The following is a 14492-nucleotide window of genomic DNA, read 5'->3' on the forward strand; positions in this document are numbered from 1 at the left end:
ACATTTTTCCGACCCAATAGTGTTCCATGCGTAATTATGGAGTGTCTATTACCCTATGCAAGAGTGACTGTGAAGTCAGTTGGGTTGAACTAGACAAGACCACACTGAGTCCCCTACTGCCTCCTGTCCACCCCCTGGGAAAAGTTTGGGGTTGAATGGGTATCACAAAGAGGCTGTTTAAGTATATAAATAAAACAGTGAAAAGTGATGGTTACAATAGCAAAATAAATTGTTTGGATCATAATTTCTGTACTCCAGATACATATGTGGTGTCATTAAACCATGTAAATTTATCAACACATTCTGTTTGGACTGTATGGTGGGAATAGCAGAAATCTGAACCTTACTTGCAACAGCAGTGAGAGAACTGCTAATTGAAAGATGCTTTTCAGTGAGGGATAGAAAAAGGCCAGACTAGATGTCCCCCCCCGCCCCCCCCTAGAATCCAGTTTATTCTCAGCCTCAGAAGCAGCTCCCATTCATAGCTTTAGAGAGAAGGTGCCTGCGGTGGGAAGGTGATGTATCAGATGATTCAGGACTAGAGGCTGGAATATACCTTCAAGCCTGTTCTTCAAGGATAGGAGGGAAGAGAAAAGGAGACGCTTCTTTAGTTGAGAGAGGAAGAGAAAAAAAGGTTTTTCAAGGTATTCAACAACTGTATCTTCCTGCCACCACCATCCCTTCAAACCCCTGCATCTCTGCTTACAGTGATTCCCATTTGTCTATGTGCTTTCAACGAAGAAAGTCGGTGCACAAGGACAGAAACGAGAGCGACTGAAAATAGGGGTATGACTTGTTGAGCATACAAATCACATCCCCCCATAATCTCCAAGGGATGGGGGGGATCCCTCTTACTCTCTCCTCGAAGCTTGTGTTCTGCATTACGGAGAGGAGGCTGAGGCCGGCCTGCAGGTAGGAAAGTTTTCTCACAGGGAATGCTGGATCCATTGAGCTCCGACCGAGACCGAGGTCGTCCTCCGTGCTCCTCTCTGGGCCAAGGGCCCTACACCCCGAGACGCGTCTGTTTCTTTAAATTCCAGCTGCGCGGTTGGGAAACAGCGCCACTCGCCGCCCGAGCCGGCTGGGGGCTGCGAGCTCGCTCGCGCTCCCGCTCCCGGCTGCGCGCCGGGGAGGGCTCGCTCGGTCCGCGAGCTGCTCGGCGGCGGCGGCGGCGGCGGCAGCGGCGCGGGGCGGGAGGCGCAGCCCGGGAGAGGAGAGAAGACAGAGCAAATCGGGCCGAGAAAGGCGCCGAGCCCGGTCCCGCGCCCTCGCTCCGCGGTCACAGCAGTTTTCTTCAGGGTGCCGAGGATGTGCCTGGCTTCTGTGTGTGTTTTTTGTCCCTCCACCTCTTTAAGACGATTTCCATAGTAACCTGATCAAGTGGCTCTGTATCGAAAACCTGAGGATCTCCGCGGCCCGCCGGCTTGACCCTAGTCAGGTAAGGCTGCGAGCTCCTTCTTGTCCATTGCAAACCGCTGCGCTCCTTCCAAACTTCCTTTTGTGGAAAATCGCCCAGCCCAACGCAACCCGGGGTATTTGCAACAGCGTGTCCCTTCCTAGGCGCCTGCCACGGGTCCTCTGCCCTGCTGGTCCCCCAGGACCTATGATCACATTATTAATTTTTTTTTTACCCACCCCCTTTTGATTTCCCCATCAATGCGCTGTTCTCGGCTCCCCCCCCCCGCCCCAAGACTGGTGATGGGGGCGCTGGGAGAAGTCGGGGGCGAGGTTGGGTGGCGAACGCGGTCCAGGGAGTGGCGGGCTCGTATGGACTGGCTGCGGTGGTTTACTTTGGGCATCTCGGTGTTGCCTGAGCCTGGCTGGGGTATCCGGGAGGGATGTCAGCACCGGGGCGGCGGAGCCCCGAGCCCCAGATCTCCAGACGAGCGAGCGAGAGACGCGGGCTTGGGGCTGATGGAGCGCTCGGCTGGGTGGCTGGCGAGCGTCCATACATCATAGCTTTTCTGCCTACTCCCCCGCCCCTCTCTGGGTTTCTCTCTTTCTCGTTTCCCGTTCTCATTTCTTTCTTCCTTTCCTCATCACCAGCTCCATTCTGTGTCCTCCCTTCTCTTTTTCCTCCCCTCGTTTCCTTTTAAGAGAAAGGGTAATCGTTTATAACCCGTTCGTTCTGCCAACATGGGAAGAGCTGTGAAACCCGCAGCGTGGCTGCCTCAAACTGGTCGCTTTCAGACTCTCTCCTCATCCATCAACATATTTGTTTCCTGAGTCTATTGATCTCCCTCGATTCTGCAGAAATGCATTCTAAGCTGGGCGTCTGTGTGTCAGAACCCTCGTTCTGCAGCTTGCTTCAGTGCTTCAAGTATTGTAAGGGTTGCATATGTTTTAGAGGGCTGCGTATGTTTTAAATGCCTATCACTCATGAGTATTAAGAGAAATCCAGCTTAAAAAATCTAGTCTAATTATGGAGAAAGTTCCCTCTTAAATTATTGATGTACTTTTTGAAATTTAATTTTAGGGGACTTGGGAGACAGCCTCCCCTCCAGTTTATGAGGAACGTGCAACTTCTCCCCTTAATTATCTCCTCTTTGAACCTCATTCAGTTTTGCACTTCCCAGTCATTGGAATAAGTAGATCATAATTAAGGTTCAGTGGCTTGCTTCCCAAAGTCCAGGCTGGCTGCAGAGGCAATCTCTGGTAGAAGGTGCTTCGAGAGAACTATAGGGGCCAGACAAAACTGCCAAAGAATAGAAAAAGCAGAGCAACTCTTGTGTGAAATACACAACTAGATTCAGACTTTAGTACTGAAGACATGAAAATGCAATAATACCAGACTTTTGTTCTTGGTTCTTAGCCTATGTGTAACTATACTAGGTAGGTATATGTTAATACTTATATAAAAAAACCTGAACCACTCTATTAAAACAGGACCCATTCCACCTTGTTTATGTTGAGATGCTTCCCCACTCCTTATTTTTCTTTGAAACATGTCTGTATTATGTGAAAACAAAGGGGAAAAAATAGAGGATGACTTGTATTTAACCACAAATAGGATTTGTATGTATTTTTGTTTGTTTGTTTGTTTCTCAAAATATCTAGTTGTTATGCTCTCAAGTTTTCTTGAGGCCAAAATATTTCATGGGTGAAAACAATAGTAATCAATGATTTCTCTCTGCTCTCCATCAGTGGTGTACACAGTGTATATAGAAACAGGTCTCAGATTTAGAGAGCCTCCTTTCCTTTGTCTGCACATTTGTTTTTCCATTCAACTATTAGTATAGAATAAAGAATCTTGGAGCACAGAATGAATCAGGAAGAAGAGAAACTACTGAAATAATGGAAAATGTACCCAAACCAAGGAAAGATAATTACTGCTATGCTCTTCCACACTATTGTATTTGTTCTTAGCCAATTAAATTGTAGGTTTTAAATACATTTTCATCTTCTTAGTCCCACACCTATTTCTTTTTATACTGGAAGTTGAATTTGTCTAGTTCAGATAAATATTTATAAAAGATGTAAAATTCCCTTGTCAGTAAAATCCAAAAAACAAGGTTTTTCTTCTAACATTTCCTTCTTTCTTCTAGTGAACAGTGATAGTAGTAGTGGTCCCACATTATTGTTTTTACGCAACTTCTGATTTTGGTGTTTCCTTGTTGTGTGGGTTTCTCCTGACAAATTTACCAGATGCTCTTGGCAGGCTGCATGGGACTTGAATACACAATTGATTGTAGATACAGTAAAATGTTCATTTTTCTTGTTCTTGGTTTAAGAGGTGTCATGCCCTCCTGGACATTGAATATTGTGGTGTGACTGCTCCTTTTTGTGTGTGCATATATGTAAGAATTTAACATCAAGTCTATTCTGACTAAACCTTGTATGATTTGAGGTTAAAAGGTATATTAGTGACAAGCCATAAATTACTTTCTGATTTACAGTACATTGATCCTGTAACTGTTTTTCCCCCCTTGTGATTGCATCTGTGTATGGATCATTTAATGAAAGGCTGGTAATGATGAGTTATCTACTTTATAAAAGGAAAAAAAAATCCACAAGTTTAATTACCTCAAGCACTCATTTTCATGCAGCAGGAATTAACAAATGCTTTTGATCTGATATTTTAATAGACTGTATTGCTGAGCACTGCTAATTACCAAGAATGTATTTTGTTAATTCTGAAATTGGTCTAAGATAAGATCTCTCCAAGTTGTCTGGAGGGCTCCAAGTGCTGCATCCTCGTAACCCATGGCAACAGGAAACAGGTTTTCTCGGGTGCAAGCTCAAGTGTGGACACAGATCCACACTTTGCGATCATTCAGGGACTCGATGTGCAAGTGTGCTGGCTCTTTTGCTAACACAGATTGATGCTAACTCCTTGACTTTTGTCAGACCCATGAATCCCAGGCCTAGTTTTCCCTTCAGCTCCTCATGTACTTAATTAAGAGTTACGAAATTCTCAGAAAACACATAAGTTAATGTTACTTTTTTAAAAACAGAAAATAATTCATAAGGAAGTGTGCCTATGCCTCTGACTTTGGGTATACTTGGGATAATTAGGGTGATAACATCACCAGATGGAACACAAGAGACTGTCAACTTTAGAAATGGTGGGAGTCAGGGAGCAGTGTTTGGAAGTAGGAGTCAAGAAGTCAAGGTTAAATTCCCACTTTTCACTGCATCACAGAGTTATTCTTGTGGTGGTCTCCTTACTACAAATGTCACTTAGTTGTGTTTTCTCCAGAAGAAAAATGGACATGGTAACCTTTTCCTGTTTTGAATTCTCAAGTGTATATGAATGTATGACATAATCACCTATATACACAGGTTTACATAGGAAGCAGTGGTAGATTCTGAAATACACACAGACACATACACATTGAGAGGCAATGGACAAGTCTTCTTTATAGAGAAAGGAAATATTTTCTTCTACCACTGACAGATGGGTAGTGATGCTGGATATTTCCTTCCATTCATGAAAAGGTGAACATATCATTCTCCGGGAATAGGTAGTAGATGCTCAGTGACTAAACACGTCACATAATATGCAGAACTGAATGCAGAACTGCCAGCAGGTATCACCCTTTTACTTCACTTGAATGCAAGTGAGGGATAAATTACTCACCCCTTTTTTTTAAACCATTAAAGTCAGTTTCTTCCCTTTCCCCCATTCTGTAAGGAAAAGTAATTTTCTGTAGGGTTAAGTGGACCACAGGGTAGGAAAAATAACCTGGGTGATCCTTCTACTCAGACCTCATTTTTCCTCCCAAGTCTGACCCTCAGCAATAATGTCCAAGAGGAGCCTCTGATGGTGCTGTTTCCGCAGGTAATCATACTTCTCCGTCCCGGGTGAAGTCCAGGACAAGCACTGCAGTAGCATAGATTCTGAATTTAAAGCATCATGTAAGCTGGTTATGTAACTCAATGGTCATGTAAAAAAAAAAAAGAAAGAAAAAAAGAAAGAAGAAAAAGAAAAGGAAAAGCTCCAGGTCTTTACATTATATGTATTTACTATTTTCTTGTTATAAAATGATTTTACAGTGTTCAGACAAAATAAGCCTGGTGCCGGTAATGATTTAAAAGCAGCTTTTTTCTGTCATTAGATTTTACAAGGTTTGCACAATGGTACTTTTTGTTAATCTATGCAACATTTTCATAAAAAGGATAGCAGTTGGGACAGTTGCTAGTTGTGCTTGCTTGGGTACTTTCTTAAGCTAATGGGGACCTAGAGATTTCTAGATCTGAAAACACTGCCAGTGACATACAGACGGTTTTCTTGAGAACAGAAGGGGAAGTCAGTATTTGGACAAGAAGTGATTTATAACAGTTCAGGTACAGTCAGGAAGATTTGAAACAAACTTTTGTGTTTCTTTCATCTTGCTTTGCATATATTTATATGTGGTCCATTTGTATATAGAACTGTAGGCCTCGTATCCACCTATCCACCTGTGTATTTAGGTGTTTTCTTTACTGGGGAGTGTTGTTTAGGTCCCCAACTTTACTTGGTGGCTTTTGGTAGGTTTGTAGGCATGACACTGAGAAAGAAATGGTACCTTTTATGTGATAATGTTGTAAATACAATTATGATCACAAAGTCAGACCATTGGGAGTTTTTTTCCCAGTCAAAATAAGCATTTATATTATTGAACATCTTCTTGTGCTGCTTTATCAAATAACATGGCTGTCTGGTTTTATTGATCCTTTTAAAGGTAGTATTGTGCAGTACTTAAAGACTAATCTGGAGTGGACTGCCTGAGTTTGAATCCCAGCTCTGCCAATTAAGTATGTTGGTTACGTTTGGTAACTTTCTTGATATGAGTCCCATTTCTCCCATGTTTTACATAGTTGTTGAGAAGGATTTCTGTGAAGGTTAAAGAAGAGAATATATTAATATGATATTTAAGAGTGGTCCTGCCATATGGTAAATATTAATTGCATATTCACTACTATTATTATTGCTCTTGCTGCTGCTGTTGTTGAAATATATCAGAAGGCTTCAGTTATTTTTCTGTTTAGATTTATTTTTCCTTCCAAGTCTCAATGTGAACCATAATGTCTACATATGAGCTGTGCCACCTTCTTCCTTCCCCTCCCTGTGCCCTCCTTAGCTTTTGCCTACAGTTTGAAGCTGAAAATAATGACCAGGTGCCTGAGAGATAAGAATGTATTTGTTTGGAAGGGGATCCATTCTTGTAGTTTCCAGGAAAGCTTATGTTACTTAACCTTTATTAATATGCAGTGTCAATAATACCCATGGATTTTTCCTCCATAAATTGAAACTCTAAATCAGGATTAGCGACAATAGTAATATAATATGCCCGTTTAAAAAACCTGACAAACATAAAACCTCTATCTTATAGTGTTGTTTACTCATAAGCTACATCTGCCTACTATTACCCTAATGTAATCTCAAAACTACAAGCTTTTGCTAAAGAATGTTGCTGAACAATTCTTTTCGTGTGAAATCACTGGATATCTCATGGTTGAGATGTCATTTAAAGAAGTGATGCTTTGTCTTTGCTTTTTTTCCCTTTGTGAGTTCCAATATTAAGAGCTGTATGGAGTAGATAACTCTGTTTACATGTTGAGGGGATGTCCTCATCTGGAAAGTGATGCAGTGGATTTGCATACCCTTTTAATTTTTTTATTGTGGAACATTTTGAATGAACACAGAAATAGAAGGGATGGGAGGATGGATTCCAATGGACCAAACATTGAACTTCAATAAATTAGGTAACCTTTTAAGATTTATTCTGCATCTGGGATTTTCTGACCATGGAAATTTTAATTTACATTGGCTCTGAGGATTTAGAATATATGCTTTTCAAATAATATCGGCACTACTATCAATAATATTGTTACTAAAATGATATAGTTATTAAATCATAATTCAGCATTTAATGGCAAGTCAATAAAATATGATAATTCAGCAAAAATGGCAACAGAATGATACATGAGAAATATGTTGGAACTGAGCAAGTCCAATGTCAGGCTTAAAAATTATGGGATTAGTTTGGTTCAATAGATATTTGTTCAATACCTCCCCCACAGAGTCTAGGATCTAGTAGATCATACTTAAGAATAATTTTCAAAAACTTGGGCTAAAACAAATAGTTCTAAAACTGTATTGAGTGTTAATCATTCTTTCACTTGGAAGCTTATCTCAAGGTTGTAATAGCCAGCCTCCAAGATGGTCCTCCGAGATCCTTGCCTGTTGCTGTTCACATCATGCCCTTGTGAAATCCCCTCCCACATCGCATTGGTGTGTTCTGTGTGATCACTGGGATGTGGCATATGTGCTGGTGTACCACTTCTGAGAATGACTGCTAATGCTAAGTCATGAAAGACACGGCCACTTTCACCTTGATCTCTTGGATGTTTTACCCTGGGTGGACAGATGCCGTGTTGTGAGGACACTCACGCTGACCATAGAGAGTCACGTGGCAAGGAAGTGAGGCCTTCTGCTAACAGCCAGCACCAGTTTACCAGCCATATGAAGGAGCCACTGTATCCTCTTAAGAGACCACAAGCCAGAATCACCTAGCTAAGCTGCTTCTGAGTTCCTAACCCAGAGGAACTGCATGAGTCATTGCATATTCACTGTTTGAAACTGCAAAATTTTGGAGTAATTTGTTATGTAGCAGCAATACAAAAACTTTAAACTCCCTCAGGGTTGTTGTTACAAATACTAGTTTTTATTTTTATATGTAGATAGGTAGAAGTGCCAGTTAATAGAGTTCTAGTTGACAGAATGCTGTGTAAGTCTGCACTTACCACAGTGAATTACTGGCATCCTAGTTTTATATAACTCTTCAGAATGAATCTTTTGTGGACATTATCTATAATTAAATGAGGGCAGAAGACATGATGTTTCCCATTAGTGGCTAACCTGGAACTAATCCCAACCCTTCCTTTTGGCAATGTATCTGTTAAAAATTCAGCTGTTGTGGAGTTTTGAATGAAAGCAGGGACTGAGGGTTGGGGACTGGGACATTTTTTGGTTGATACTTGGGTAAACTTTGAGATAGTATTATAGTTTACTTTCAGGTTACCCTCAAAAGAGCACCCCTACTGCCCAAACACGCATATGGAAAGGCCTTTATGATTTAGGATTTTATTGTCCTAGCAGCTATTCTTATGTTAGTCACTGAACTAGTTAACATTCAAATGCCTGAAATATACCCCAAACGAGGCCCAGATAATGTTGCCTACCGTAGCCATGCTTCGTGAATCTGACTTTGGCCTTTTGGGTATATCGCCAGGTTTCCCTGCGTCCCCATGGGTCTAGAGTGTATATATATATATCAGTCTTTCTCATTGTTCTCTTATAAGCTTAACAAAGTCTAAAAATTGGGTATTATTGTAGGTAGAATGGACTCTATATAAAGTGTAAAAGTTTTGTTACTACCAAAATGCTGTGGACCAGAAAATCAGAGAAAGACTATAGCCTCACTTTTTACTTCATAAATGTATTTAATTTTGTCTATATTAATTGCCTGCTATAAAATTAAAAAATTTAAAGGGTGCCTGCTAAATCTTTTATATATATTTTTTTACACAAATTAACCCATTTATTGTAGGCTACCAACGTTTCAAATTATGAAGCTTCTACTGGTTTTTCAGTTCCTTCCGTCTTGTGATGACAGAAGTGGTGCTGTCGGTCCAGGCTCTGGCAGCTGCTGTTTTCACGTAGGAACCACAGTGCCAGGTCCCACAGCTTGTCTCCTCATCTGGTTTTGCCACAGAAGCAGCAAGTGCACTTGGTGTGCTGGCTAGTTTCAGTTTTCTTCACCATTTTCCTGGCAGGCACCATAATGGGCCCCATATTTACTGATGATTCTGATCTTTTTGGTATGTTTTGCCTATATGTGTATACACACACATATGTACATATAAAAACTATATATAATATATTATATAATATACACAGTATTACAAAATCATAAGCACGTAATTCTGTAACATAACAATATCACACTCAAGCACACCATATGACATATTAGGTGAAATGTTCAAATTATACCTAGAAATTATTATACCCATATTATTACCCTACCAACCACACTCAAGCAGACTTTACTTCTGCTGGGCCCTGTATATGTAGGTGCTACCAATCTTGGAGAATACTAAAAAGTTATGTTTTTGAGCACAGATTGGTGTGAATATTAGGTCCTTTCCCTAAATAAACTACCAGTCTTATGGTCTAGAGTGTAAGGTTTTAGTACTTTTGCTGTATGATTTATTAGGTAGGGTAACTAATAAGATTCTTGCTCCTGAGAAGTTTTTTCAGATCCCTGGTTACCTTGATATAAAACAGTGGTGGTTTTCACTCACCTGCACCAGTATCATACTCTATGGAAAGTGAAATTGATTTTTTTTTTGGTTCTTGGCATATACATTGCTATTTGAACAAGCACTAACTGTGAGGACTCCAGAAAACCAAGAGGCAGTCATTCTGAAATTGGTTTTTATGACATCACAGATAAGTTGCATCACAAGCTTCAGGAGAAAGTTAATGAAGTCACTAGTTTTTTTTTGATATTTTTATGTTTGAGCACAATATGTAATAAGAACTACCTTGAAAGTTGAGGATAATCCACACAGATCCAGTTTTTCTGTTCTTTGTGAAATAGGTGGAAATAAAAACACTCCTGGCAGCTGGTGAAAGGCTACATGGAAGATTATATGGCGTCTGGGGGTGTTTTCTTAGATGTCTTCTGATAAGCATGCTTTTGTTTATGTGTTGAATAATGTGTTAATGTGTCCCATTTCGTGTGCTGTGTTATGTGCTTTGCACATTTGGCATTGCATTAATTTACCCGGTGAAGTAAGCATGGTGTTTAAACATAAATACATTTTATAGATATATTAATTGCCGTCTACATTGTGATAAGGATAACATGGCACAGAAATGAATAAGATAGGATTCTTGTCCTGGAGGAGGTTGGAATACAATTTAATTTTTAATTTTTTGTATTCTTTAGAGTGTTTGGCTGCAATAAGTAGATTTTACAATTTATTATGGTCAGATTGCTCTCAACACAAGATCGGGTTGACTCATGTTACCATAATTGAGCAGTTGCCCTGAGTTCTACATTGTTAATGAATGCTAATGTTCTTCTGAAGGTCTTCTATATATGGCCTCAGTAACCACAAAGGCTTTTCTGCCTACAGCAGCTAAACTCCCAACAGTGTCACAGGAAGCTGCATTAGAAATAATGCTACTACTTATAGCTTTTTCCTTTTTTTGCCAACTAACTGATATGTCTCTTCAGGGTATTCCCTGTGGGGCAAATGTCTGTATCATACTTTGAAAACATATTTTTCCCTGACAGAGTGGAAATGCATTCATGCACTTTTAAGTGAACTTCCTGATATGTGTGCTTGTTAATTGTGTATTTTAAGCATTGAGATGGGGTTTTGAGAGTAGTATGTTAGGGACCCAGAGAATACCTGCATCTGCCCTGCTAGTCACCCCTATCCCTGTGTGTGTGTGTGTGGGCGGGTGGGGGCCAGAGAAGATGCATGCAGCCAACGGCTGCCAGGTGCTAACCAGAGTAGCGCTTCAATTAGAAGCCTGAGGGAGCGCCAGCTACCCTCGATTCAGGGCCCTTTGGAAAAAGGTGGTTTGGAGCACACACTCTAGGCTTGAGTCCAAATACATATATTGCTGGTTTTGATACACTATTAGGAAGAAAGTCAAAAAGGGAAAGAAATGGTTATGTCCCAAGAGGGGTTCTAATTTCATCTTAAGAGCCGTAAAAAACTAGAAATTCGAAAGAGAAATAGAAAGAGAGAAAGCCTTGGTTGTGTGCTCTTTAAAGCATAGTGACCTTGCACAATCATTTTTAAGGTTCAGTCATTGTTTTTGGATCTGATCTATTAGTAGAGCAATTAGTCTTTTGAAGGGGTGAGCCGGTGTGGCTCTGTTGAGGAGGGAGAGATCCACTAGTGTGGATAAATGATGGTATAGGTCACAGTCTTTTTATCTGAAATCCTAAGGATAAGAATATTTCAGAATTTGGGCTTTTCATATTCTAGAAAAAGAATAGAATGTGTAATATGCATATATATGTTGTGTGCATATGCTCATATGTACATATATACATATATGCACACACAAACATATACATATGTTTTGTGTGCATACACACACACATTATCAGTGTGGCCTCGGGCAGTGCCTTTTGATCAGACATCTAGCTCTATAAGAAAATCTATGAATATTCAGAATAAGTGGGAGCAGGAGACAGAATAATGCCCTACTCTTAAAATGTCCACATCTCAATCCCTGGAACCAGTGAATATGTCACCTTTCATGGCAAAAGGGACTTTGCATTTGAGATTAAGTTTTGAGGACTTTGAGTTGGGGACATGATCCAGGATTACGTAGGTGGGCCCAGTGTAATTACAGGAGTCCTGAAAAACAAAGAACCTCTCCCAGCTGAGGGTGGAGGAGGTATGGTGAAAGAAACAGGGTTGTGGAGATGCTACCTGCTGCCTTTGAAATGGAGGAAGGGGTCCTGGGTGAAGAAATGCAGGTGGACTCCAGAAGCTGGAGAAGGCCGGGAAACAGGTGTCACCTGGAGCCTCCCGTAAAGACTGCAGTCCTGCTGACTTTCAGCCCAGTGAGACCTCTTTTGTACTTGTGAACTCTAGAACTGTAAGACAATAAATTTGTGGGTTTTTAAAAAAGATTTTATTTATTTATTTTTGGAGAGAACGGAAGGAAGGGAGAAAAAGAGGGAGAGGAACATACCTCTTATATGCCCCCAGCTAGGGACCTGGCCCAGAACCCTGACATGTGCCCTGACTGGGAATCAAACCAGTGACCTTTTAATTAGCAGGCTGGCACTCAGTCCACTGAGCCACACCAGCCAGGGCAAATTTGTGTTATTTTAAATGTTCAATTATTTGTGGTAATTTATTATAGCACCTGTGAAAAACTAATACAATGAGATAATTTTCCTTCAGGTCCAGTATGGAAAACCTTTGCATTTTTAGAGTTTTTGGGATTGTGAAATGCACTTAGGGACCCTGGATTAGTAGAAGGAATCAGGAATCTTGATATTTTTGCTGGATGGATGACCTCATGGTGTTTGGATTTTTAATTGTGAGAAGAGCTTTAGAAGAAAGCCTTTTGGTAGTTACCATCCTAATATCTGCACCTTTGCTGGTTTCTTAATGTTCACTTCCATTGTCTGTATGGATCTTACAGTGGTGGGTGATGGCTCGGGCCAACTTGGCTGACCACAGACTCACTGGGAGTCAGATTACGGTGATAATATAGGAAGGGGCTCAAACTGTAAGTACTATGCAAATGTACATTGATCCTAGGTGACTGTATTTATTATTAAGTAGCTGTCTCCTGTCCATCCCAGTTCCCCACATCTCTGCAGTGGTGTGTGGCTCCAAGGGTGGTAACGTTTGGAATGGTGTCTCGCCACAGAAAGGCTAGATACCATGCAGCCCAGCCATGTACCTCATTGTCCATTATTTAATTATATTAAAATTTCAATTGAGAAAGACTTACATTGTTCTCCTTTTCATGGTAGAATCCAGGGCAAGACTACATATGGAAAGTTTTCCAGAAAGTATCCCACAAACTATACAAACTATAAAGCATATTTTAGAATACAGGGCAAGAGTTGACACTAAAAATGCAATAGTTGTTTTTTGTGATCCTCCACTATTGTAGTATTGTGTATTCCATTATTCTCAAATGGTTGCTGTTCTCTGGCTCATTTTTGAAGGCTGTGTTTTCAATGAAATATTTCAGAATGATGGTACTAGCTCTGATTCAAAATAAAATACTAGCTCCGAGCATGTACGTTGCACTGCCCTTGAGCTGTGGCTGAATCTTCAGAGACATCAATAGTGCTATTGATTCTTTCGATGTCCAAGTGCAGGGCGAGTGAATCTTACTCTGCCTGGCAACTCTGTATGTGTGGTGTGTTATTTCTTTCCTTCATCTTAGAAAAAGTGGTAGGTTTGGGGCTGTAGTTGATGATCAAGTATGTGAATTCAAACTTTGTCCCTCAGTGAAGACATACATCCATCTCCTCTCACCCTGACGCCCACACTGCCCCTACCTGTAACACAATACTCTTCTTCACCCATGTTTTCAATACGATGCATTTGGAATATTTTCTTAGCTTTTGACAAGGGTGATTGTAACTCAAATACAATTTTACAACTTGTACTAGACAAATTATTGTTTTGAGACCTCACGTCTATATAGTCAATAATGAGATGACCAGCAAAGTTTTAAATAGTTTTTATCTAGATCAGGCCCCCAAATAAAAATCTAGCATATTGGGAACTCTTGAGAGGAATTTTCTCATTTGAAATTTATCCTGGAATTGCTATGATATGCAATCATAAGTTTGTTTTAACATTTATTGATTTTACAGAATTTTAATTGAAGTATATATTTAAAGTAGTTTCAGAACCTAGAAAGTGTTTTAGTCTTCACATCATAATGTACCGGGCACTGGGCTATGTGCTGGGTGGGGAGAAAAATTGCCCTTAATGATTTTATGTCTAGCAGGTAAGGTAAGACTCATACAAAGGAAGAAGTGACGTGTTCTGTAGACCAGTACAAATACCCGTGGAGAGGAGCAGACAAAGGAGGGGAAGGCTTCTTCTGGGTGGGGGAAATGCAGAGTGCTTCATAGAGGAAACGGCATTTGACCGTGATGCGTGGCATGTGAGGCAGAGGCGGAGGGCGGACCGGACCTTCGACCTGGGAAATGGGGCAGTAAAGTTTTCTCACAACATTCAGTCAGTTCCGTGGTGAATGGACTTCTGGGACTTGGCCCTGCCTCGCCTGGCCTCTAGCCGTCTTCACCTCGAGTTCCAGCTGGGCAGAGTGGTCCGCAGTGCCCTGAGAGTGTCACACGCTTTCTGCCTCGCACCCCGCAGCAGGCATAGTTTCTGTACAAAACTTTCCATGTTGGGTTTTTACAACTCTTTTTGAGACATAGACATTACTCCCTATAAATCACATCTTCATAGTTGTTCAGTGTTGCCTGCCA

The 14492-nt window shown here is 40.8% G+C and overlaps 1 protein-coding gene across 3 annotated transcripts in view; it reads left to right on the forward strand.

Annotated features, from left to right (window-relative positions):
• Window positions 1–1367: 1367 nt before the first annotated feature.
• Window positions 1368–14492, forward strand: part of NAV3 (neuron navigator 3) — a 786639-nt gene continuing 773514 nt past the window's right edge. For all 3 annotated transcript variants that reach the window (XM_045844968.1, XM_045844966.1, XM_045844967.1), the window contains exon 1: window positions 1368–1438. The gene's annotated coding sequence lies outside the window, so the exon portion shown is untranslated. The remainder of the gene's footprint in view (window positions 1439–14492) is intronic.

Source organism: Phyllostomus hastatus, unplaced genomic scaffold (assembly GCF_019186645.2).
Source record: "Phyllostomus hastatus isolate PE091 unplaced genomic scaffold, TTU_PhHast_1.1 phas_contig_432, whole genome shotgun sequence".
Lineage (NCBI taxonomy): Eukaryota > Metazoa > Chordata > Mammalia > Chiroptera > Phyllostomidae > Phyllostomus > Phyllostomus hastatus.